This window comes from Sciurus vulgaris (assembly GCF_902686455.1).
Source record: "Sciurus vulgaris genome assembly, chromosome: 14".
Lineage (NCBI taxonomy): Eukaryota > Metazoa > Chordata > Mammalia > Rodentia > Sciuridae > Sciurus > Sciurus vulgaris.
Genome location: NC_136475.1, coordinates 19687529 through 19714775, shown reverse-complemented (window position 1 = coordinate 19714775; position 27247 = coordinate 19687529). Strand labels below are relative to the sequence as shown.

The 27247-nt window shown below is 44.6% G+C and overlaps 1 protein-coding gene and 2 long non-coding RNA genes across 3 annotated transcripts in view; 1 reads left to right on the top strand and 2 right to left on the bottom strand.

Annotated features, from left to right (window-relative positions):
* Positions 1-27247, top strand: part of LOC306644335 (uncharacterized protein) — a 132005-nt gene that overhangs the window by 30488 nt on the left and 74270 nt on the right. The window lies entirely within an intron of this gene.
* LOC306644341 overlaps positions 1-27247 on the bottom strand; it is an 83319-nt gene that overhangs the window by 15010 nt on the left and 41062 nt on the right. The window lies entirely within an intron of this gene.
* Positions 218-9104, bottom strand: LOC306644346. Its single transcript, XR_013759345.1, has 3 exons — positions 8836-9104; positions 1754-1909; positions 218-658 (listed from the first exon to the last, which is right to left on the bottom strand). It is a non-coding gene; the product is annotated as an uncharacterized lncRNA (long non-coding RNA).

Sequence of the window (27247 nt, the reverse complement as noted above, 5' to 3'; positions counted from 1 at the left end):
TGCTGTACCCAGGTCCTGTAGCATGGGGATGTCCAAGAACATGGTCAAACCGGAAGCACTGTTTCTCAAATACCACAATGTCAACCTTACAATACTTTCAAAAATCTCCTCCCTTGACCTCACCTGAACTTTTTAGAAAAAGAATCTTTCTCTTTTAAACATTTATTTGAAGTTTAATTTTGTTTTATTTCCATTTATTGAAAATTAGCTAAACCTAATACTTTTATTATAAACCAGAACTGGCAGACAAGTTACATTATATAAAAGCATTTCTACCCGTCTTTGTAACTACCCTTGAGGCTACTTTGGATGATTAGGATTTGTGGCAACAGATTTTTTTTCTTTTATTTGGAGTGGGCAGGGGTGGGGTGCCAGGGATTCAACTCAGGGGCGCTCAATCACGTAGCCACATCCCCAGCTCTAATTTATATTTTATTAAGAGACAGGGTCTCACCAGGTTGCTTAACACCTCGTCTTTCCTGGGGCTGGCACTGAACTTGGGATCCTCCTGTCTCAGCCTCCCAAGCCATTGGGATTACACGTATGTCCCACCACACACGGCTGGATATTTTCTTCTTTCTACTTTTCAATGTTGATTTGTTTACATTGAGCATTCATATTTTTTCCATCACTTTAGATAAAAATAAGATGATTTGTCCTAATTAAAAACAGGGAGGTACTGGGAAATGAAATTGACCACATTACATTATGTGCATGTATGAATATGTCACGATGAATCTCGGATAAAATGGAACAGTTAAGATGGAACATGAATGAAAAAAAAAAATAGACTGGAAAAGAAACAGGGAGAGGTCAACAATGGTTAGGACTGGATGGGGGATGGAAATGAAAAATCTCTTCTTCCTATGCTTGGTATTTTTCCAGGAGAAAGTTTGCTATACACAGGAGGTGATATTAGAAGTTTATGGTACCTAATAGAGTAAATTAATAAGTAAATCAATAAAACCTTTTTTAACTCTATACAGAAGGGTAAACACTATAAACTGGGACTGGGGAGATAGCTCAGTCAGTAGAGTGCTTATCTTGCAAGCACAAGGCCCTGGGTTCGATCCCCAGCACCGCAAAAAAAAAACCAAAAAAACAAAAAAAAAACAAAACAAAAACACTATAAACTGGATAAAAGATAACAGATAATTTTTTTTCCCTATTTATTACTCTCTGGAAGATGAACACTTCTTACAAGTGTAGGCAAAATAAAGACATGGTTTTAGGTTTATTTATAATATAAAGGGCTTTTCTTGGGCTGTGACAATTCCAGGAACATGACTAGCTACCAGCTAATGCCTGTAAGGAACAGGACCGTCGGTGCAGGAGGAGGGGATTTCTAAACTTCCCCAGCACCTTACAGCCCAGGGGTGCAGTCTCTTGGTACAGATGTGCAACATGGGGCGGAGACTGCCCAAGTCGGACACAGCCCTTGCACTTTTCCCCCAGCTATTACCACACATGCACACACCTGGGAAAACCCTGTTAATCAGACACCAAGACTGTAAAGGAAATGGCCACTTCATAACCAACATGTGAGTGTCCTGAAACACACCCCTCAGAAGCCTGGCTCACTCATGCTCACAGCTCAGTGTGCTTCTGATCACTAAAAAAGCGACAGACACATGGAGGAGAGCACAGAGCTCCTGAAAGCAGGTGAGGCTCCCCGGGGGTTGCCTGCGGGCTCATCAACAAGCAGATGCTCCGCATGCTCAGACCTCAGGGTCTGGAACATTCCAACGGGAACAAGTGGCTATGGCCCAGTGAATATCGGATCCATCCAGGAACTCTCCACATGCTATGGGAGAGTACACCTGTGAGCCAGGAACCTGAAGCAGAATTCCAAAGGGAGAGACATCGGTATAGGAATCTTGTACTGCCTTCATAGCACCCACCGGACCACCTGCAATGCAAAAGAGAAGCAAACACACCTGTGAGCTCAGGGACGGGCAGACCCGCAGCCAGTGTGCAGCTGCCACGCCCACATGCGGAGGCAGCATGGTCACTGGTGAGAGCCCAGGCACTGCTCCAACACCCTGCACAGTCAGAGCTCCATGGGGCCCAGAGCTCTAGCTCCTCACACCCATTTCCCCAGCATCTGCTGTTGGAGTCAGACTGCCCGATTGGAACTTCAGCTCTACCACTTTCAAGCTGTGTGGCCTTAGGCAAGTCACCCGATTTCTCTGTGCCCTGGTCTCTTTGGAAGATAAAGCAACCACGATATGCCTCCAAGGGTAATTATGGAAATTAAGTCATCATTCAAAGTACCTAGACTACTGCCAGGCCCTTCAAGCACCAGGTAAGTGTTGCCTGTTAGGATCCTCATCATATCCACATCTCACATGGAAGAATAATCCCTTTCCACTCCAGAAAGGTACCCTGAGAAATATGACAACACATCCAAGACCCCGCAGGACAGAAGGCACAGGTAGCAGGTGAAGGACTGGCATTCTGCTGTGATGACTGGCGTCCTGAATCAATGGCAGGGGAACAAACCACTCCCTCCTCCCTGGAGGAGCTGAAGCCCTCCACCTTCCTTTGCCCACGCTCCTTCACTACTAGGCCCCAAGGGGGCCCTGAGTAACCTGAGTTTATTTTTGTTTAAGGACCCCAATGTTAAAGGAAGTTGAATCATTAAGGAGTACGTCACTAACCTGCCACCCCATCACCCCAGAGTGTGCAACATGTTTCACACCAGCAGGGACGTGTGCTGACACAACAGCGCACCCCACAATTCAGAAAGTTAATGCTGGGACATTCCTACCCTTTGTTCCTCAGATCCCGGGAGTTTCTAAGTGCCTCACAAACACGTCCTAAGGGGAACAAACACACTGCGACTCGGAAATGCATGGGATGCATCATGGGTTCCTCCTGCCTTGGCCACAGGGCACACTCTGTCACTGGATGGCTCTCATGATGGCAGGCTGGCTGGGGCCTGCAGCTCTCTGCAGCTGCCCCACATCAGAGAGGACCAGGGCACATCCCCAGGAAAAGATCCAAATTCAAAACTGCATGGACGGGGCCTGGGGTTGGGGCTCAGTGGCAGAGTGCTTGCCTGGCATGTGGGAGGCACTGGGTTCCAATCTCAGCATTCATAAAAATAAAAAGTAAAGTTCTATTAATATCTAAAAAAATTATTAAAAATAAAAACTGCTTGTACGGTTTCTACTGAACAAAGGTTGCTTTTATACCACTGTAGAATCAAAGACTCTGATCCAGGCAACAGGAGTTGAGAACTGCCTGTCTTATGACTCTACCACATTGGACCTGTTCAGAATCACTCACTGTCTTGAACCGTCACATCTCTCAACACACCTTTGACTTCCTTGAGCTTGACGGTTTCAAAGATTACTCTGAAACCAGATCTTCAGCAGCAAATCCCAGTTTTGGCTTGCTTAATGCTGATTAGATTCAGGTTAAAGCTCTGGTCAGCCTCACTGAAGGAATGCTATGCATCATATCCTCTCAGGTGGACACAATTTCAACTTGTTCCACTCCTGGTGATGTTCACTTGGACTCTTAAGTTAGTGGCTGCTTGGGCTCTGCACCATGAAATTATTCCTTTTTCCCTTGTAACTGAAAAGTCTCATACACAGAAACCAAGAAGTTATGTAAATTCCCATTCCTCAAAGTTTCATTTTATTAATTTTATCAGCATGGTCTCATCTTTCCTGCTTTTATTCAGTGGGTAATAATTCATTACTATTATTTACTTGGATGCTCTAATTGTCCCAGGTTTGGCAGGTAGGAATCCCTTCAAGTTGGGTTCTGTGTCCTTTGGACATGTACTCATGGTTTTTCATATTTTCTGGCATAATAAAATATTCCAACATTGTCTTGTACTTTCCCTGCTCCAGCCCTGAAAATGGACATTTTTCCCAGGAATTCTATTTCCTATCATGAGGACACCTACACAACAGCCACCTGGCATTCCAGTGGCTTGGGAGGCTGAGGCTAGAGGATTGTGAGTTCAACGACAGCCTCAGTAACTTAGCGAGGCCCCATGCAACTTAGCACAACAGTGGCTCAAAATAAAAAAATAAAAAGGGCTGGGGATGTGGATCAGTGGGTATATGACCATAGGTTCAATCCCTGCTACAAAATAAAAATAAAGAGCTGGTATCTGGGAGCTCATTGCAAACAGGATACCCCCAGGACATGTCTGGAAAGAGCTAGGTCTGTGTGTGTATGTATGACTCATGTATTTACACACAGGCATACACATTTCTTTTTTTTTTCGTGGTGCTGGGGAATTGAACCCAGGGCCTTGTGCTTGCAAGGCAAGCACTCTTCCAACTGAGCTATATCCCCAGCCCACAGGCATACACATTTCTAATGCAATGACATCGTCTGTGTGTATGTATACATAGTCTACATATAGAAAAACTGCATTCACACTGATGCCTCCTGCAACCCCGTGTTCATTCTTTCTTCTTTCCATTTTCACAGCTCTGTTCTGCAACAGAGAAGCCCAGCCTCCACCACCCTTGATAGATACACTTGCAGATCAACCCTCTCTTGTTGCCAACCTCCACACCCAAGAGACACCCTCCTCACCCTGTGCTCCATGTGCCTAGATGCCTAGCAGTCATACCCCCATCACGTGAAAGTCATGTGATGACTTTCCCCAGCAGAAGGAAGGAAGGACACGTGGGTTTTTATAGCAATTATTCCTTTGGCAAGTCCCCTGTCCCCTTCTGGTTATGTTACTGGATGTCAGGTGAATGGGGGGCAGGAAGGCTGTCTTGTCTCCTGGATGGAGAGCTGACACTTAATACAGAACCCACAGGCAGCTTAAGGAGGCTCTTTGGTAAGAAATAGGCTGGGGAAGGGGTGCTTCAAGTTCTGTTTTCAAAAGGCCAGTGAAACGCCATGTTTGTCTAGCAAACACGGAGGGATGCTGATGGAGACACTGAAGAAGCCCAGAAAGGAGCCCATCCCAGGATGCGCTCCTCAGACATCTCTGACAGAACCCATGCAGACTTTGTAACAGCAGCCTGGGGGACTCTAGGTGACATGGAAAGAAGATAACACGGAGGGTGTGCAGCACCTGGACAGCCACAGAGGGTACCGAGTTTTGATGCAGAGTGGGGATTTCTCTCATGTGCTTCTGGAAAGGTCAGGAGGTCTGGGTCAACCCGGACCCTTCCACTGGTGGGCAGGTGGGCAGGGCAGCAATCAAAAGCCACAAGGGGACTTCCAGCTTCAGATCCAGCATGCAAAGAGCTTGGGAAGCACCCCTCCCATAAATACCAGCAGAGGCCAAGCAGACTGCAAATTACAGGCTTTTCTTGGACTCATCGAAGAACTGAGGTCACGGGTCAAAACATAACCCCCAAAGCTAAAGCGGCACAGGTAATCCGAGGGGCACAACTGGAACCTGCTCCCCCAGTGCTGAGGTCATGAACTGGAGGACACATGAGTTGTGAGTCTAACCCTATGGGGCCCTGACTGAAAGACAATAAGAAAGCCCTGGTGCTGCGATCTTAAGGGACCCCAAGGCAGCACAGGTGTTCTCACCAGAACCCCACCAGTTCCCACTAAAAGACCTCAGGGACACCTGCCCAGCTCTCTGGACAAGGGAAGAATAAGGCCATGCAGCATCCTCAGGGCCTCACCCCAGCTGGGGAAAGGCCTTCTCTGGCTCCTGTGCCCCCTCTGGCTTTCCTGTCCCCACAGGGGTGGGAGGAAGTGACTAGGAATCACATGGGAAGGTCACAGGTCAGGGTCACATGTCCACTGATGACTGAGATTGATTGATGATTCTAGGACCCTCCTCCTTGCCAACAGCAAAAGCTCCAGGATAAATGAGAGCACATGACAGCTCAATAGCAGGGAGACTGGGAAGTTCTCAACCCAGGAACAGAGGGGAGACCCAACCAGGGACATGGAGGAATGTGAGGCTTCTGGTACCTTCAGCTACAGTAAACTGCAAAGAGCCAAGTCCCAGCAGAGTAGCAAAACTGACGCTGAAGATGATGTCCTCAGTCATTACTATTTATATATATGTATACATAGTAAGTTCTTTATTATTTATATATATAAAACACGTTAGTAAGAAAGAAAAAATAGATTATTAAAAGATAAAGCATGCATAGGAATGAGATATAGATAAGACAGATCTTGGTACTTTGAGAGAACTTTTAAAATAAGTGTGATTTATAGGTGAAGGGCTCTAAAGAAAAGGTACAGAATATGGAAGACTAAGTAATAAAAGCAGAGAGATGGAAACTCTAAGAAATGAAAAACAAAATAAATTGAAACAAACAAAAACGAAGACTGCCCTTGATACCGCATCAGTAGATGGGACAGTCAAGAAAAGAATCAGGAAACTTGAAGACAGATCAACAGAAACTCCCACTGAAAAGTCAAGAGAGAGAGAGAGAAAGAGAGATATAGATAGATAGATACAGGAAGTACAGAATATCTGAGTGCTGTGGATAATTCCCAAAAGAATAAGAACCCCAAACTGGAAAAACAAGAGAAGAGGAAAGCAATCATGTAAAGAAATAATGAATAAGAATTTTCCAAATTAATGACACACCCCAGATCACAGATCCAAGAAGTACAGAGAACACCACGCAGATCATTGTTAAAAAAACAAAGAAAAACAATGTAAAACTCTACACTGAGGTATATCATATTTGAATTGCAGAAAACAAAAAGAAAATCTTTAAGGAAGCTGGGGTGTGAAGCAGACAGCCTAGGAAGAACATGATAATTATAGCAGACTTCTCCAAGCATGCGCTCAAGGGAACTGAAATAAAGTGTTGAAAGAAAGGAATCACCAACCGATAAGTCTATGTGCAGTGAGGCCTTTTTTTTTTTTTTATTGGATACTTGGTATTGAATCCAGGGGTGCTCTACCACTGAGCCACATCCCCAGTTTCTTTATTGTTCATTTTGAGACAGGGATTCAATAAATTGCAGAGGCTGGCCTCAAACTTATGATCCTCCTGCCTCAGTCACCCAAATTGGTACGATTACCAGCATGGACCACGTGCCAGTTTAGGTCCAGTGAAATTATCCTTCATAATTGAAAACCAGATTTTCTTGAACAAGACAGGAAATTCAATTCCAGCAGACCTAACCATCAAATTCTTCAGAAAGAAAGAAAACACATAGGTCAGTAGCTCTGAGGTATATGAAGAAGTGAAATGTGTCTGAAAATAAATGAGGATAAATTAAATTTCTTATTTTTCCTATTCCTAAGTAATCTAAAAGAAATGTTTAAAGGGTTAACAAAAATTTATTGAGTAATTACTGCATGTAAATAAGTGAAATGAATGACAACAATATCATAAAAGATGACAGAGGATCTGGGAATACTATTATCTCTGCATCTCAGCCATGCATGGTGGTGCACACCTACAATACAGTGGCTCAGGAGGCTGAGGCAGGAGGATCACAAGTTTAAAGCCAGCCTCAGCAACTCTCAGACCTTGTCTCAAAACAAAACTAAAAATGGACTGGGAATATGGTTCAGTGCTTAAGGACCCCTGGGTTCAATTCCCAGTACAAGAAAAAAAAATCTACATTTCATGTGTAACAGCATAATATTTTAAGGTAGACACAGACTAATTTAGAAATTACTTTCCAAACAAGAAATATGTACTACAAATTGTTTTCAAGCTATTTTTGACAAGATAATAAATAAACCAATGGAATCACAAAGTATTCAATTGGTAAAGAAATCAGGAAAAGTGGTTCAAAAGAAAACGAACAGAGCAACAAATAGAAAACAGTTACAAATATGGTAGAGATTCACCTAACATTGCCAACAATCACTTTACATGTGAATGGTCTCAATACACCAACCAAAAACGTCCAGTATTTTCAGAATGAATTAAAAAAAAAAAAAAAAAAAGGAAGAAAAGAAAACCAAGGCCCACAAAAAACCCATGTCACAGTCACACAAAGTAAAAAAAAAAAAAGGGTGAGGCTAGGGATGTAGCTCAGTGGCAGAGTGCTTGCCTAGTATGCCCAACGCCCTGACTTCAATAGAAAAAAAAAACTCAGTTGGAGGAACACTCCATGATTTCAAGGTTTACCACGAAGCCACATTCATCAAGCCAGTGTGCTGCCAGCAGTAGAATCAACACAGGTCAGTGGACCAGCGCAGAGCCCAGAGGCAGACTGACAGAGCAGACGGTCTTTAACGCAGGGCAAATGCGCATCAATGGGGAAGGATAACATTCAAGAAATGGTGAACAATTAAACACCAACATGCAAAACCCAAACAATGAACCTAGACGCAGACTTTACCAGACTTGCCCGAGAAATGCAGAAGAAAGCAAAACGAACCTGAGGCAAGGCCATCCTGACACCGTGTCTCCCAAGAAATCGCCACCTGCCATTCAGCCCCGGGCTGGGAGCTGCGGCCGGCCACCCCCGCGAGCCCCTTAGGGCTGAGGCCACCGCCCCGCTCGCCTACCGGCCACGCCGCCCTAGGATGAAGGAGCCGCTGCTCCTCTCGGTCACCCAGAGCTTCAGGGCGTCCTTCGGCAGCACCTTGTCGGGCCTGTTTCCCTTTCTTCCGGGGCCCCGCTTCACGTAGCCCGGGCCAAGGCCGCAGGTGGCCCAGCTCGTAGGGAGGAGGCGGCGGCTGCGCGGAAACGCAGACCGGCGGGTGCCCAGCGCTCGCACTTCCGCAAGCGCAGCGGGAGGAGCGTCCCGGCGAACCCCGCGCAGCCGCGCACCGGCCCCCGCCCCCCACCCCCACCGGCTCCTGAGGCGCCTCCCGGGTTTTCGGGTCCCAATCCCAGATGGGAGCGGCAGGTGTTGCGGAGAGCGAGACCCAGGCCCCGCCCACCCCCGCCACCCCCTTACCGGTGAGGTGAACGATCCCCTGCCGTGTCCGCCACGCTGCCCTAGGATGAAGTAGCCGCTGCTCTTCTGGGGCACCCAGAGCTTCAGGGCGTTCTCCAGTCGCACCTCCTCAGGCTTAAGCCACATCCCAGCGATCGGGCCGCGATGGGGGGGGGGTCCCCGCTTCACATTGCCGGGCCATGGCCGCGTCGGCCCAGTTCGCTTGGGAGGAGGCGGCGGCGGCAGCGGTTGCTCACAGGAACCGCACACCTGCAGATGCCCAGCGCTCGCAGTTCCGGGAGCGCAGTGGGAGGAGCTCGCTCCGCGCAGCCGGCGCGCCGCCCCGCCCCGGCCCCGCCCCCCGCCCCCCAGGTCTCTCCGGCTCCCGCGGTACCTCCCGGGTTTCTGCGTCCCGGTCGCCGGTCCCGAGTGGACGGTGGAAGTCCGATCCCGCTGCCAGGTCCCCTCCCTTCAGTCCCCGCCCAGATCGCGGGGAGCGCCTGGGCAGCGGCGCGGCTCCGACCCCCCGGGTGGCGACTCCTGAGAAAGAGCTCAGGGTGGCGGGAGCCGCCCCCACACGCCTCATTCCAAGAGGTGGAGGAAGACCTGGGGAAGAGACCTCTTGCTCTCCAAGCTGCGGGTTGACCAGTCCAGAGCCCTTTACCTCGGGAAGGACAGAATGCACCAATGCAAGCTAGTAAAGCAAGTGTGTTTGGGTTTTAAAAAATAACATTTTGGAGATCTCCCACAAATAGCATGAGAAATAAAAACGATTATGTTCGGACTTTTTAGCACACTTTCTTAAAGATTTTTTTAAGTCTTGTCCATATTTATGGGGAACTGAATGACATTCCACTTAATTTATACGCTGGGTAATGAGCCTATCAGGATAACTGGCATATCCATCACCTCAAACATTTCTTTGAAGGCACATTTGGGAAGCTCTCGCAAGCTCTGACTGAGCTGCAGGAAAGGCAGAGGTTGGGGAACCTGATGCACGTATCAGACCAAACTCAACACCAGACATCCTAAGGTAGGATATTAGAGCCACTGTTAGGGGTCCCATATTCTGAAATGGTCATTTGTCTTAGAGAATGTGGGAGAGTGGAATTATGGCGTGAGGTGATAATAGTGAAAAGCTGCAGGGCATGTGGAGGTAGGTTTAAAACTGAGTATTTCCTCGATTAACATGTAAAAATCAATAGCTTTCCTACCAATAGTACCCCCAAAAAAATCGTGAGAGTAATCTAATCAAGGAGGTGAAAGACCTCTACAATGAAAATTATAGAACACTGAAAAGAGGAATTGAAGAGGACCTCAGAAGGTGGAAAGACCTCATCCATGTTCGTGGATAGAGAGAATTAATATTATTAAAATGGTCCCATTACCAAAAGCAATCTACAAAGAAATCCCCATCAAAATACCAATGGCATTTTTCATAGAAGTAGGAGAAGCAGTCCTAAACTTCATAGGAAAGAACAAAAGATTCAGAATATCCAAAGCAATACTGAGTAATAAAAGTGATGCTGGAGGCATCACAATGTTCATTCTTGGTACCCTTCAGAGCTACAGGAACAAAAAGAGCATGTACTGGCTTCAAAACATGAAGACCAGTGGAGCAGAATAGAAGATACAGAAACCAATTCAAGTAGATACAGTCATCTGTTCCTTCACAAAGTTGCCTAAAACACTGAAGAAAAGACAACCTTTTAAAATAATGGTGTCAGGAAAACTAGATGTTCACATGTAGAAGAGTGAAACTAGATCCCTATCACTCATACCGCACCGGTCAGCTCAAAGTGGATCAAAGACCTAGGAATTAGACCAGAGCCACCGCAACTGCTAGGAGAAATAGTGTCAACACCCAACATATCTGCTCAGGCACTGACTTCCTCAATAAGACTCCTAAACTCAAGAAAGAAGACCAAGAATCAATAAGTAGGATAAGTGGGATAACCTCAAATGAAAAGCTTCTGCACAGCAAAGGAAACAAGAGCAGGAAGAGATGGCCTACAGAATGGCAAAAAAAATCTTTGCCACCTACTCTTCTCACAGGAAATTTATATACAAAAATACATAAAGAACTAAAAAAACACCAAAAAGCAAGAATGCTTTTAATAAATGAGTAAAAGATCTAAATAGACATTTCTCAAAGAAGAAATATAAAGGGCCAACAAATATGTGAAAAAATGTTCAACATCTCCAGCAAGAATAGAAATTCAAAGTGAGATTCCATCTCACTCCAGTCAGAATAGAAATCATCAAGAATACACATAATAGTAAATGCTGGCAAGGAGTTGAGTGCGAAAGGTACATTCATTCATGCATTGTTGGTGGGACTGCAAATTTGTACAACCCCTTTGGAAGGCACTATGGAGAATAATCAAAAGACTGGGACTGGAACCACCATAGGACGCAGCTACCCCACTCCTTGGTATTTATCCAAAAGAAGTAAAATTAGTATTCTAAAGTGATATGTCAATATTTGTAGCAGCACACACAATAGCCAAGTCATGGAACCAGCCCAGGTGCCCATCAACAAATGAATGGATAATGAAAATATGGTATATATACACAATGGAGTTTTACTCAACCATGAGATGCAATTTTCACAGGTCAGCCTTTCAGCACAGAGCAAGTGGAGAGTGTTGGAGAGGGTAGCTGGAGCAGGGGATGGAGAGCATCCAGCACAGGTGCTAACAACTTCCTGTTCTCACTCCTTTGTGAGTGCTCATCACCCCTTGATGGTATAATTGCATTTTGTCCCCCAAAATCCATGTGTGGAAGTCCTCAACCTCAGTTCCTCAGAATGTGACCTAATGGAGATACAGTCATTACAGACGTAATTAGTTGAAAATGAGGTTATCATTTTATCAGGGTGGGTTTTAGTTCCATATGACAGGGGTCCTTACAAGAAGGGGGCATTTGAACAGCCAGACCTACAGGGAGAATACCATGTGCAGATTGGAGATATGGCCAAGAGGTGCCAGAAGCTGAGAAAGGTCTGGAGCAGTTCTTGCCTAGCACCCTCACAAGGAACCAACCTGGATCTCAGACGTCCAGCCTGTTCCAATGCTGCTTCTGTGTTGAAACTTCCCGGTTTGTGGGACATTGATAGGGCTGTCCTAGCAATAGAAGACAGATGCTTCCTGAATCCTGCTGACAGCTGTTCAGCAGCACATCAGTTCCAACATTCAGAGAAAGATTCTGTTTGCTGCCCGGCGCTGGCTGATAGCAAGAGGGACCACAGTTCCTCAGTGTGGCGTTCTGGCTGGGTTTTGCACGTGTCTGTGCCCGTGTAGGGAACAGAAGGAATGCTAGTAGCCCATGCCATTTCGCAGCAGCAGGAGGACCCTGTTAGCACTGATGGCAGGAGGAGCGGTGGATGGAGGACGAGGCCTCATTGTCCTTGCTGCTGTTCAGAGTGATCTCTGGGGCAACAGTGAACATCACATAAGATTGTGGAGTTAGATGGCTGTTCCCGTGTGCCGTGGAAGTGTTACGGAGAAACAAGTGAACGTGAACTATTAATTCCCATCTCAAGGTATCCCTATGGAAAAATTCAAAGAATCCCTTGTCTGAATAACCATGGGACACACAAGGTCTTCTTCAGATCTCTGACAGAATTGTTGCAAGGGGGACATGCTGAACCTCAGCAATTTCTTTGCAAAGATGAGAACACTGATGGGGAAGAAGTAGGTCCCTAGACTTGTGAAGAGACAATTTGGCCAGATGCAGACAAAGGTGGACTGTGAAATCCTAAGCTTCCTTTGCCTACAAAGTAGCTTCTCCTTGCCAATGGAGGAAATTTCCCTTCGCTTTCAGAAAAACCTCATGCACTTCACCAGGGACTTCCAGTGAATGCCTGTTCTCCAGACCTTCCCCCGAAGCACCTCACAGACTCCAGGAGCAGCATAAGAGAACTCCCAGCAGAGCCCAGCAGCAGGACTGAAGGTAGCAGGGGATGGGGAAATAGAAATAGATCATATCCTGAGCCACTTGGATCTTGCCCACATATGTATAGTGGGAAGCAGCTGAGGATCAGGTAGGGGAGTGAATTCTAGAGTGTTCCACCAAGAAGGGTGAAGTGTAAGATTGGATTTAGTGATATTTACATACATGCATACACTCACCTGGGATCCATGATTTAATATATTACATCTTAGAGTGGTAAAAATATTTTGGAAAAAGTGGTATGAATATACTGTGAATACACTGAAAACCAGTGAACCCTTTAATTGTTTTTCAGTTGTTGATAGACCTTTATTGTTTTCATTTATTTACATGTGGTGCTTCACACATGCTAGTAGAGCACTCTGCCAGTGAGCCATGACCCCAGCCACACACTGAACCCTTTAAAAGCTACTTGGAAAAAGAGATGGTTTTGGAAATGATTCTTGTCCATAGCAGTGCATGTAACCTTGGGTCCATGTAGATACCCCTGATACTATTAGAAGATTAATATTCTTAAATAACTATAATTATATAGTAAAATTTATGTACAAAACAATGTTACATAAATGAAATGAGTATTATAAATTGATTCTAAAACCCACATTCATGCCTATATATCTGTTCTTTATATTCTCCTTTGAATTCATCTTAACATCTGACTGGTTTCCTTATCAACGAAGGAGATGAAAAAAATCTCTGATCCATGTTCGTTTTGTATTTAATGACAGCCACGCTTTCAACCTTTTGAAAATCACACCTAAGCAGTTAAAAGGGGCACAGGGTTAGCAGGATGCTGAAATTTTTTCATTGCAGTTGGCAGATGGAAAAAGGAGAGAGAAGTCTAAAGGAAAGGACCTTCAAAGATACTTACCCCCTCCTACCCTGGACACCGATGCTCCACTGAACTTATAACCTGTGGCAAGAAAAGATGATAGTCCCTCAGCCTGGAGCCCTTGGTGAAGTACTCCTGGAGAGGCAGGCATGGTTAGGACACATCTGTCCCTGAGGCCATTTGAGAACCATCACAGGGGCAAGGGACACAGCATGCTGACTTTACGGTGATGAGCAGTCAGAGATGAAAGCACACCACGGTTCAAAACTTCACAACCATGGCACATGCTTGCAATCACATCTATTCAGGAGGCTGAAGCTGGAGTATCGTACATTCAAAGCCAGCCTCAGCAACTCAGTGAGACCGTATCTCAAAATAAAAATTAAAAAGTGTTGGGGAATGTAGCCCAGTGGTAAAGAACTGGTCTCACATGTGCAAGGGCCTGTGTTCAATCCTCAGCACCACAGAAGAAAACAAAACAAAACCAGAACTTCATAACCACCATGGGTTTCTGGGACCATGAACTGGGCTGGTGAGGACTAGCTAAAATGACCATGGATTTGGTGAGAGTCCTCAAAAATCTCTTTTCAGAGGATCTCAAAGGTTCCAAACACAAAGTCATGATAAAGGGATGGAAACGTGCTCCTCATGGTGGCTCCTGCCCATAATCACAGCGACTCAGGAAGTTCAGGCAGGAGGATCACAAGTTTGAGGCTATCCTCAGCAACATAGTGAGACCCTGTCTCAAAAAAAGAATAAAAAGGGTTGGGGGCTGGGGATATAGCTCAATTGGTAGAGTGCTTGCCTCCCAAGAACAAGGTACTGGGTTCAATTTCCAGCTGGGCAATAAAAGAGGGTTGAGATGTGGCTCAGCAGTTAAGTGTCTCTGGGTTCAATCCTTGTACTAAAAAAAAAAAAAGATGGAAGCATTCATTAACTCGATTTGATCCATTCCTTCTGTACACCTGTATTAAAATAGCGTATCCCATCAATATGTACAATTATTACTTGTTGATTAAATTGATTTAAAATGTTTAAGGAGATTTGATCATTACATACTGTGTATGTGCATCAAATTATAATACTCTATCCTACACATTTGTACAATGAAAATAAGTTTTCAAATAAATAAGAAAAAATACTAATTATGAAAATGAAGGGAAAAAACTGTTTCTCATAGAAAGGAGTATAGTGCCCTACAATGCTATCAGTGTGATATTGCTTGTACTCAAGAGTGGCACTAGGTTGGGACCCCTCTCCTAGACCCTCAGCCCTGGCTCAGGTCCCTGCCATGAGCTGGGCCTGCCCATTTCAGTCCCCTCTGCACATCATCTCCTGCCCCTTGCCCTTCACATTGAGAAAACAGGAAAAATGAAAAGGAGCTAGAAATGGGTGAGAGAAACTGAGTATTCTGAGAATGGTAGACGGAAGGCAAGAAGGAAATTGTAAGACACTTCCAATTTCTGTTCCTAAGTAAAGTTCTTCAGTTCTTACTAAAACTGCCACTTGTCTTACCTGCAGACTTTCATCTTCCATTCATTTCAAATGAGTTGCTAAGTGAAGTTGTTTTCAGTTTTCCATTGATTTAACTTCGTTGTTTTGTTTTGTTTTCTTTAGCTTTGTTTTGAGCCAGGGCCTCACTAAGTCTGAGGTTGGCTTTGGACTTGGGATCCTCCTGCCTCAGTGTCCCAAGTTGCTGGGATTATATGTGTGCACCACTGGACCCAGCTTGATTTAACTTTTTTAAACTTTACAGTAATGTATGCTTTAGAAAAGATTGATTATTTTTAGAAAACAACTTTCAAAGTCTCCCGTTGGCTTGACTTTTGCTCACATTTCCAGCTTTATTACTTCTCCAAATCCTCACTTTGTGTTTCCCCTTATGATCTAAGTGCTATGAAGTGAAGCCCAGGGACCCATGTCCAGGTTCTGTTCCTGTCTGTGTCTCTACAGTCATGTGCCCAGGGAAGGCACTTCACCATGAAGTCACCCCCTGTATTCTCCCATTCTGCCACCGTGCCTCCCATCCTGTGGGCACCAAATCAGTCACAAGCAGCCCAGGAGTAGGCTGACAATTTTTCAGGATTGGTGAAGCCAAGAATCATCCACTGAGTGCATTGAACAGGCTGGCACTGTGAGACGTTTCTAGGACTGAGAAAAGAATCAATCCTGGTTCCTGGCATCCCATGTTACTAGGGGAATATTCCCCAAAGACAGAAGAACTATGCACCTAGCACAGTGCTTGTTGTATTTTTAAAAGTCATCTCATTTTTTTTCATGATCAACTTAGAAGGAGAGCAAAATTGGTCCCATGTTATAAATGAGAAAACTTAGGCGCCTTAGAAATGTTTAGATAACTAGCCAATAACTCACATGGGGCAACAGAAGAGCATTTGTTGCTGAGCTTCTCTGAGTCCCAAACCAAAGATTTTCCATGGACACATGCTTTCAGTGGATTACAGACTATTCCTGGAAACAGACTGGAATCACAGTTTCTTCTCTTAGCAATAAAGTTGAGGGTCACCACCACCACCAACAACAACATCGTCTGGAGTCAAACAACATGGACTTCAAAAAGACTGATCTGAATTTAAAATTCTGCTTTCCCTGGTCCCCACTTGTGCAGCCACAAGCAAGTCTCTGAACCTCTGATCATTTCAGTTTCCTCACTGATATGTGTGTCTCACTGAGACATAGGAGGCTTTAAGAGGTAACCTAGGGCCCACATGTGCTAGTGACTTGTCCTGTGTACATCTGGTACATAGTAGCTGTTATACTCACCTCTGGGTAATTCCAGTGGTCAACCTGGGCATGCCTGTGATATGTCTCACCCCTGCTAGCAATTCTTAGATAACTTTGGGATCATGAGGACTGAAGGACTTGCCCTGGCATCCTCCCAAGCACAGGAAGAGAAAAGCACCCAGGAAAGGAGGATGGTGAGTCATAAATGATGACCTATTGTGGTTCGGATGTGAGGTGTCTATCAAAAGCTCCTGTGTTAAAGCTGGAGGTGACACAATTAGGTCATGAGAGCTGTCACCTAATGGATCCATCCTAGTTTGAATGGACTGACTGGATGATAGCTGTAGGGAGGGGGAGCTTGGCTGGGAGATGTGGGTCATGGGGGGAGGGACCTGAGGCTTCATCTTTCTTGCAGCCCCTTTCCACCTGTCTGCCTCCCGGCTCCTCTCTCTCTCTCTCTCTCTCTCTCTCTCTCTCTCTCTCTCGCTCTCGCTGTCTCATCCACCCTCTGCTTCCTGGCCACCATGAACAGAGCATGACTCCTCCATCACACCTTTCTGCCATGTTCTACTTCACCTTAAGTCCAGAGCAATGGAGTCAGCCCACCATGGACTGAAACTCTGAAGCCATGAGCCAAAGTAATCTTTTCCTCCTCCAAGTAGTTCTGGCCAGATAGTTTGATCCCAGCAATGCAAAGCTGACTATCACACCTGTCCACACTGAACCACTGTTGGAAATAGACCTTAGCCCATTTGGCCACCACTGATTCAACATAGATGAAGACGGTAGGTCTCCCCTCCCCATCTCCTCAAACTCCATAGAGAGAGGTCATTTGTTCAAATGGAAGCATCGCAGACTGTTTTTTACACATTCAAGCATGTATTCAACATTGAATGGGAAGAAAGCCCAGATGGGGTCCTGCATTCAACTCCTGAGGGCTCAGGGCTCAGACCAGACCTTGCATTAAATGCTATCTCAAATCAAAAATGTAATTACATCCTAGAAGTCAACTAATCAGGTAATCAGAATCCTGAGAAGAAAAATGGACCTCTACCACTGCAGTCAGGCCTTAGATGCCATCAAGATCAGTGTTAACCAGCCCACCTTCTAGAAAGTAATGATTTTCACCAATAGAATCGCTCTTCTAGGGTTTGCAATGGTGACTCCATAGTAGAGCCTTCGCCTAACATGCACAAGGCTCTTGGTTTGATCACCAGTATCACACACACACACACACACACACACACACACACACACACACACACAATTTGCTCTTCAAATATCCATTAGTCTTACTAAAAAATTTTTTTGTAGGCAAAAAGAAAGGCAACTGGAGAACAGGTGATTTTATGTGCCCTAGCCAGCTCTAGAGTGTGTATTCATGATTAGGATTACAGAATCTGGCCCTGTCTCTATGTTTAAAATCAGCTATCAGACACATATGTCACCTTATATCCTGCAGGTAAAGAATTTGAAGGCAAATTACAGTCAACACAGCAAGCGCTCTCTTCCTTATATAAGGCACTGGGACCCTCTAGGTCTGTGGCTTAGTTAACTCAGTCATTGAAAGTACCATCACCAGGGGTGGATATAGCAGGCAGGTCCCCTGGCATCCTCTTTTGGAGGGATGCTCTTCTGATCCTCTATGAGCTAAGGCAATTTATCTGACCTCTGTCTGCATTTTTTTTTCTCTGTACTTACATCAAAAGGTTAATGATTTCCAAGTATCCAACAAAAGTACAGCTGATATCCAACTCCTCAGAAATCCCCCTCCCAAGCACACACCTGTAATTCTAGTGACTTGGAAGGCTGAACCAGGAGGATCACTAGTTTAAGCCAGCCTCAGAAACTTAGCAAGAGGGCCTCAAAACAAAACAACACAAAAGGTGGGGAGGTTGGGAATGTAGTTCAGTGGTAGAGCACCCTTTGGTTCAGTTCCAAGTATTGCAAAAAGAGAGGAGAAAAAAAAAAAACAAAAAAAAAAAAAAAAAAAAAAAAAAAGAAAGAAGAAATTCCCTTCTCTGAGCCTGAGCTCCACATGGACCAGACTGTCCTCCCTGAAGAAACAGGCACCAGGAGAAGGGAGGGGAATTCAAATCTTGAGTTTTCTTCTTAGCAATTTTGCATCTACAAAAAATGAGAATCTGAGAAATTATCCACAATGTTTATGAGCTTGTTACAGGTGCCAGGGAGAACTAGTTAGGGAAGTTACCAAGGAGCCACGTTACTTGTAAACAAAACTCTTGGGAAGGATCCAGGCTTCTTGGTCACTCTCTCCTCTTTCTACAACTGGTTCATCTATTAGTTGGCCAAAATCAGCATCAAAATATTCAAAGCATTCAAACCAACCTCAGTAGTAGGTTGGTTTGTGGTATCTGGATAGGTACTTCTTTTGGAATTATCCAAATAAATTATTCATTGCTCATTATATGCTTGCTTTTGCTCTGTTTATCATCGAGGGTCTGCATCTTTTGGCTCGGATGTGCGTTCCAGGCAGGGTGGGGATCTGTGCTTTTTCACTGCCTCACCAAGTGCCTTGTAGGTGCTTTACTAATGTGTCTTAGGAGAATGATGAGCAGTCTTGCCAGAAACACCCAAGCCCACTGTTATGAAGCTCATTCTAGCAGTGCTCCATTATCTATAGCTTTACTTTCCACGGTTTCAGTTACCCACGGTCCAAATATATTAAATGGAAAATTCCAGAGGTAAACAACCCATAAATTTAAAGTAAATTAGAGTATATTATTATAATGATTTCATTTTCTTATTAATCATTGTAGTTAGTCTCTTCACTGTAGCTACTTCACAAATGAAATTTTATCATAGGTATGTATACACATATAGAAAATGACAGAGTGTATAGATCAGGGTGGCTCTACCTGAAGTTTCAGGCATTATGGGGGTTGTGTCTTGTAACATGTCCCCCCCAAATAAGGGGGGACTACTGTATTCAAGAGAACCCGGTTAGGTCAATATCAAACCTTTTATATCACTTTCAATGGAATTGAGAAACCAAAGATTTTAAAAGGGGTTCATTTGATCAGGTCCCTTTAAATATTTGGTACTGGAGATTGAACTCAGAGCCACTTTACCACTGGGTTACATCCCAAGTTTTTTTCTTTTTTTTATTTTGGGACAGGTTCTTGCAAGTTGCTGAGGCTGGCCTTGAACTTATGATCTTCTTGCCTCAGCCTTTCCCATTGCTTTGGATTACAAGTGTGCACCATCACACGTGGCTGTCCCTTTATTTTATAAATGAAGAAAAACAGGCTCAAAGCAGGGAAATGACTTGTCAAGCATCTCCCAGCCCACAAGTGACAGTTGCGGACGCCAGCGAAGGTCTCCCAGCTCAGATATCTTCTCGTCTAGCCACCTAATCCCTTATTCCTAATACTTATAGGAGAGTCATTGGTGGGGGTTTCTCTTTCTTCTCTTTTTTCCTGCTACAGATGACACACATACACCAGGACAAGCATGTGAGGATTTGGCTTTCCTGCCACCAAAGCACCAGCAAAACAGGAACATCCACCAGCAGACTGTCAAGTAGTATTCTTTCTACTCCGGCCAGAAGAACACACCTAAAATTGTATTGTGTTCCTGCTGAGATTGGGAATCCCAGGCAATGTCCAAGATGGATCACACCCTTTCCTCAGCCCCGACTTTCCAGATTCTTCGATAAAGCAACACGTCTCCCAATCACTTTGCCCCAGGCCAAGACCAGTTTGGATCCCCCCCGAAAAGTCATAGAAGACATTACCATATATGTGCAGTATTGCACAATTTTGTATTCCTGAAACCCCCATGGTTCAATATAGGGGAAATAAAAATGATTCCAGCAAAAGCTGATAGTTCAGCCCCTGAGCTTCTAGATGACTAGAGGTATCCAGGAACTGATGGAAGGATCCAGATGATTCAATGACATACCATGTTAACAGGTAAGAAGGTGTCTATTCACGATGTCACTGCTGAGTAAGCTCAATGAGCTGTTAAATCATGACATCGTATTTTCATTTTATTTGCCATCTGTGATTTGCCGCTTGCTGCTGACCCGTGGGACAAACAACACGTACTCTTCAGAAGTTCATGAAGCAGCTTCTGCTTTATTCGGATAACACCCTCAATATATAAGTAGTCTCATGCATAAGCAATTGTAACCAGATACATCCATCCAATACTATTAAAGGTCAAGCGATCACGAGCTCAAGCATACATGTAAGATACATCTGTCCACGCGCTAAGCGGCTGAACTAATTATCATACAGCCAATGGTAAACACTTCCTGTTTTTCTCAAGGCGCATTCAGCATGCCCTTTGGCTCTCTGCCAGTCGCCATCTTAGATGCATGTGGTGTAACCCTGGGCCCCGCGTCTCGCCCGCCACAGTGATTTATAAGATGGAAGCATGATAATGTGGATATATTGATCAGGTCATAAAATGAAGTTAGAAATAAGAGATGTATCTAGACAAAGCTAGATACCTGGCATTTGGAGATCTCTGGGAATGGAGAAGTGATCCTAGACATTGGAATATAAATCATAACTCTAGAAATTAAATTTAGTCCTCATTTGAAGAGGTTTTGCCCCCCAAAATTAGAAACTCCTTGATTTGTCAACATACTAAGGTGAATTTTCCTTCAAAAGTGTCAAATCCAGCTGGGCACAGTAGTGCACACCTCTAACCCCAGCAACTCAGGAGGCTGAGGTAGGAGGATCGAGAGTTCAAAGATAACCTCAGCAACTTAGCAAGGCCCTAAGCAACTCAGCAACACCCTGTTACTAAATAAAAGATTTAAAAAGGGGCTGGGGATGTGGCTGAGTTGTTAAGTACCCCAGGTTCAATCCCTGGTACCAAAAATAAATAAATAAATAATAAATAAATAAATGTCAGCTCCACAGTCCTTTTCTCAGGCACTTGGTCAAGACAACACTAATTGTGGGCCCCCATCGATGGCAAATCATTTGACACCCCTTGAAACCATCATTCTTTAAATATTTTTTCAGGATTTTCTTAGTTGGGGTAGAAAGAACAGATTGTCTGCTAATAAATCTGTACACCTCTTTCTGTACATTAAAAAGAAAGGATTTATTACGTGCCTCTGAAAGACAAAAATGCACGAAAAAATTAAGGAGACATTATTCAAAGTGTTGCAAGAGAAAGAGCATTCACGAATGAGGGGTTCCTCAAGGTAAAGGAAGAGGACTTAGTTGATCGAAGTGGGTAGACCGGAGAGCCAATCACAAGGCCCACAGCATCAGGAGAAAAACTGGGCAGCAAGTCTCATCTAAGTCACACAGAAGGAGTTTTTTTTTTTTTTTTTTTTTTTTAATAATGAGGGTTAGCCCTTTTCCCAGGACAGAAGACAAAAGGATGGTGAACATCTTCCTTATTGCCCTTTTCCATGAGCATGGGACTCAGACATTATCAGGTTGTAAATGACAACATTCACAATTTAGAAATAAAATTTTTGTTGTGGTACTAGTGATTGAACCCACAGGGGGCTCTCCCACTGAAAGATATCCCATCTTTTTTATTTTCAACAGGGTTTTACTAAGTTGTCAAGACTGACTTCAAACTTGCTATCCTCTTGCCTTAACCTCCCAAGTAGCTGGGTTTAGTGTAGTGTGCCACAGAGACTGGCCATTTGAATATTGTAAGTGAGGTTTTGAGCGTGTGTGTGTACCTATGTGAACCCTGCGAATGCTAAGCATGTGCTTTACTACTAAGCTGTGTCCCATCTGACATTTACATTTTTCTTACAATTGTTTTTCAAGTCACCATATTTCTGCTCTTTATTGCTGGACAGTTTACCTGGCTTACACTTCCAAAGATATGCTCCCAACTTACTTACCTGTTCTTTCTTCTGCTTGGCACATCACAAATACTTTTCTACATCTCTGTACTTCTTGTTTTTCTGGTAGTTTGGGTTTGGTAATTTCCTGTCAAAAATATTCAAGTTTACAATGTAGATAATGAAATCACTCGCTCATCTCTGTTCCTAGCACTAACCCACACACTGATTTCCTGCCACCAGGGGGCTGTCAGCTGGTGGTGTCAGGCTCATGGGTGGGTCTGAGGTTGCTCAGAACACTCACCAGAACACAGACTAACACTGCTTACTAGTAATTCACTGGTGTTGCTGGGGAATGGCGCATTGGTTGATCTTTATTTTTGTTTCCTTTGAGGATCATTTGCCAGTTGTGTGAAGATTCTTGTGTGAACGCTGGAGTGAGGGCACCCTACCTCCCATATGTTCTCATGATTTCTTTAAAAATCAGCATCATCAAGACATAATTCTTATACCATAGAAATCACCCTTTTAAAATATACCACTCAGTGATTTTGTGGTACATTCATAAAGTTGGGAAAACACCATTGCCATCTAATTCTGGAATTTGTGCGTGTTGTGGAGGCTACTAGGGATTGAACCCAGAGTGCTCTAAAACTGAGTTATGCTCCCATTTCTTTTTATTTTTTGAGACAGGGTTTCCCTAAGTTGCCCAGAATGATCCTTCTGAGTTGCTCAATATCCTCAGTTGTTGGGATTACAGGCATGAGCCAGGGCACTTGGTTCTATTTCCAGAATACTTTTATCATTCCACTAAAGAAGCACAGCACCAGGCTGGGGATATGGCTCAGTTGGAAAAAAAGAAGCCCAGGACCTGACATTTCCCATTCACCCCTTCCTCAGCTACTGGCATCCATTAATCTCTTTCTGTTTCAATAGAGTTGCTGATTCTGAACTTTTCATAGAAATGAAACCTTTGATTTGTGTCTGGTTTCTTTGACTTAGCATGTTTCTAAGATTCATCCATGTTGTAGCATGAATCAGCACTTCATTCCTTTTGATTGCCAAATAATATTTCATTGTTTGGCCTTTTCACATTTTATTGCCTTTTCATTTGCTGGACATTTGAGTCATTTCCACTTTAGAGCTACGCTGAATAAAGATGTTACAGACATTTCTGAAACGTTTTTGTGTTGACATGCTTTCATTTCTCTTGGTACCTAGGAGAATTGCTGAGTTATAAGGTAATTCCTTTTTGTTGTTGTTGTTTTAGCAGGGATTGAACCCGGGTTCACTTAAGAACACAGAACCACATCCCTAGCCTTTTTTTTAATATACATATTTTATTAGAGACAGGATCTTGCTAAGTTGCTCAGGGTCTCACTAAGTTGCTGAGGCTGGGTTTGAACTGGATATCCTGCATCATCAGCCTCCTGAGCTGCTAAAATGACAGGCATGTGCCACCAGGCTCAGTTCATAAGGTAATTCTATGCTTTGTTGTTTGAAGAACTGATAAATCCTTCCAAAGGAGCTACACCAATTTGCATTCCACATAGCCATGTATGAGGGTTTCTATTTCTTGGCATTCTTGCTCACTTTGCTACTGTCCATCTTTTTTTAGTACAGAAGTCCTAGCAGGTGTAAAGGGTATCTCATTGTAGGTTTGATTTACATTTCCCTCATGACCGAGGACTTGAGAATCTTTTACTGTTCTTATTGGCATTTGTATATCTTTGGAGGATGAAGACTTTGGGTCATATTTCTGAGTTGTAAAAGTCCTCTGTATATTCAGAATAGCAGTCTCTTATCAGAGAGTAATTGGCAAGTTGGTTTGTCTTTTCATTTCCTTGATAGTATCCTTTGAAGTATAAACTTTCAAGTGCTGACAAAGTCCAGTTTATCTATTTCATTCTATGACTGCTTGTGCTTCTACTATTTTAGTGCCACCTAGAGTTTATGGTTCCAGCCAGTAGCTGCCTGACCCTTTTCTTGATCTGGTCCAAGCTAGGGCCTTGAAAGCTTTGACAATACTATGACACATGTGTTAAGAGAACGACTTTAGATGAAGTCAATTTCACAGAATTTGTTTGAGCGAAGAATGAGTGGTGAACCAGGAAGCACTTGAAAAGAGAGCTAATCCGGGGCCATGGCAGGCTGCATTTAGGGCATGAAAGATTTCAGGCCTAGATAGCCGATTCCAGGAAGGCTACTACATTAGGACTGGCCTTTGGCAAACAACCAATCGGGAGCTAACAAGCCAATGCCTAGCATTCCAAACCACATACGTCAAAATGTTAAGACCTGGGTACCCTAAGCCAACAGAAACATGCCAAACCACACATGCTGAAAGATCAGCCAATTGTGTACTCTGCTTTGTTTAAATTTCCCGCTGTACTGTGGAGCTCATAAAAATCCCACTGAATCGAGACTTGGGACTCTCAGCCAGTACCTGTTGCATCAGTGAACACTTGATTCTGAGCTGAGCTTGCAATAAAGACCATTTTGCTTTTGCATTGGAGATGGCTCCCTGGTGGTCTTTGGGGATTTGTGATCTGGGCACAACAGTTGGGGGCTCATCCGGGATTCCCCCAAGACCCCTGGGACTCCTGAACTGGAGGGTCGATCACCGGCCGGTAAGTGTGTCTGTGTCTTTGTGTGTGTGGTGCCTTTTTCCCTGAAGAACTTGAAACTGGTCAGGTTCCTGTAGAGGCCTTTTGTATTAGAGTTGGCAGAGGACCTAGGCGGACACCCTGGAGGGTCGGTCTTGGAAGATGTTCCAGGCCCTCCTGAAGGGAATGTAAGTCCCCCTGAAGAACTTGAAATCGGTCAAGTTCCTGTAGGATTTGAAACCGGTTGTGGGTCGCTCCCGCGATACAGTGTGAAGCTGTCAGTTTACTTTTGGTTCTGTTTTAGGTCAACCTCTGGCATTTTTCTCTTCTTCTTTTGTCTGTTTGTTTTCTTAAGTCTTTTGTTTGTGACTATTTTTGTGACTGATGACATGGGACAAACTCAGATGACTCCCTTGACTCTGGCGACTGATCTTTTTAAGGATGCATGGGCTCACGCTCATAACCTCAGTGTGGACATAAAGAAAGGAAAACTAAGGATTCCTTGCAGATCTGTTGGAGTAGTGTAAAGATAGAAAGAGCCCGCACCTGTGTAAATACATATATGAGGCTCTTCCCAAACTGCCCTCAACCCCTCATAAAAGCCGCAAAGAATTTTCGTCTCTTATCTTATCTGTAAAGGCCAGGTGGCTGACCCAAAAGCAAACTTAAAGATAATGATGACCCTCCTCTCGGAGGTCAGGGTGACCCAGAACTTAAAATAACATGCTTTGTATACAATTTTATATGTTAGCCAATCAAAAAGAACACTGTAAAACTGCTTGCCTTTCATTATAAAAACCCTGCTAAACAAGGGCTCAGGGCCTCTTAGCATCACCGGTTACCGAGTGCACAGAGGACCAGGCTCGAGCTTGCTAATAAATGACTCTTTGTTGCTTGCATTGATCGTGGTCTCGAGCCACTGGGAACAACAGTAGGTTGGCTGCCTGAGGGGACCTTTGATGTTTGGAAGATTAGAAGTGTAAAATCAAGGGTCTTTCTCAGGGGACCCGAGGGGCACCTGGACCAAATCCCCTACATTTTGGTCTGGGAGGATCTTGTCAAAAATCCCCCTCCCTAGTTAAAACCATTTATTCCAGCAGGAAAGATTCTGTCACTAAAGACACAATCCATGGAGGAAGAGCACCCCAAACCTAAGCCTTCTGCTCCCCCGCATTCTTCACATTCTATTTTTCAGGGAGGCATGGAGGAAGAAGTCATCTTTCCTCCCCCATGTCAACCCAAGGTTCCGGCACCCCCTGAAAATCAGCCCCACTTGGCTGGCGCAGCCTCGGCCACCCAACCAGTCACAGAACCAGCAGCTGGTACCCAAGCAAGGAGCCACCAGGAAGGTTCCCCCTGCTCAAGGACCAGCAGATTCAACGGTCCTTCCCCTCAGGACCATGGGGCCCCATGATGAGGAGGGAAACCAGCAGTACTATTATTGGCCCTTTGCCACCAGCGATCTCTATAACTGGAGGTCCCACCGAGATCTACACCAAGGTAAGTAAGCTTCTCTCTTCACACACCCCACATCTGTTTGAGGTGCAGCTTTCTGTCTCTTTATTTTTGGAGGGTAAAATGGGCACCGGCGGCTACTTAAATGCAGTTAGTGCAGCTGCCATCCTTCAAGACTCGGGTGAGAGGTTTCTGGCCTTGGCAGTTTTCAATCACCTGCTCTGTACAGACCAGGCATTTTGGACTCTGCCGAAGCTGTTTCCTACTTTTCTGTCCAGGCCTGGAGCACAATTGCCGCCAGTACAGTGTCCCTAGTCCTGACCTACCCAGAACGCATGGAGGTGGAGGAAGGGTTGGAACAACTGCGGGGTTTTCTGGCCTGGGCTACTCTTGGGTGGACCCCAAAGGTTTCTTCTCTGACTCCCCCTCCTGACCGCCCTAAGGGGTATCCAGGGTGGTCGGTAGATGAGTGGCACTGAGGGAAATCTCCAATTACCTTTGCCTCCATATGGGCCCTACAGCACATCCTCCCACATCCACTCCCTCCTGGATGTTTCCCCTTTGCTCCCTGATCAGACACTAAGCATTCAGATGGTAGGATCAAGAGAAAGACATAGGACAATTAGTATGAAAATGCCCAGGTGAAGCCAGGATTGGGGACAGGCAGTTAGTGTAGAAATAGGGAATCGGGTCAGATCAAGGAAATGGAGGCCATAAAGCCATCTGCCTCTGGAAGTTGAAGACTGCCCCTGGAAGAGTGGAATGTCAAGGATCTCCGGAGCCCATTGATTACCAAATTTACCTGCCTTTATCAAGGACTGCAAGCAAGAAGCTGCTAATTGGTGCCCCCTGGGCCCTTATCTGCCTGAATCACCCTGGCCCTCTCCTTGCCCATGGCTTCTCACTTAATGCAAAACCAGGCCTCATAGTGTAGGCAGGAAGGAAAGAGACAAGGGGGAAAGAATGGGAGAATAAAACCCATAAAAAGACAAGATTTGCTCATCCCATGGATTCCGCCTTTGGGTCCCCTTCTTCCACCCGGGAGAAGTCTGCTTC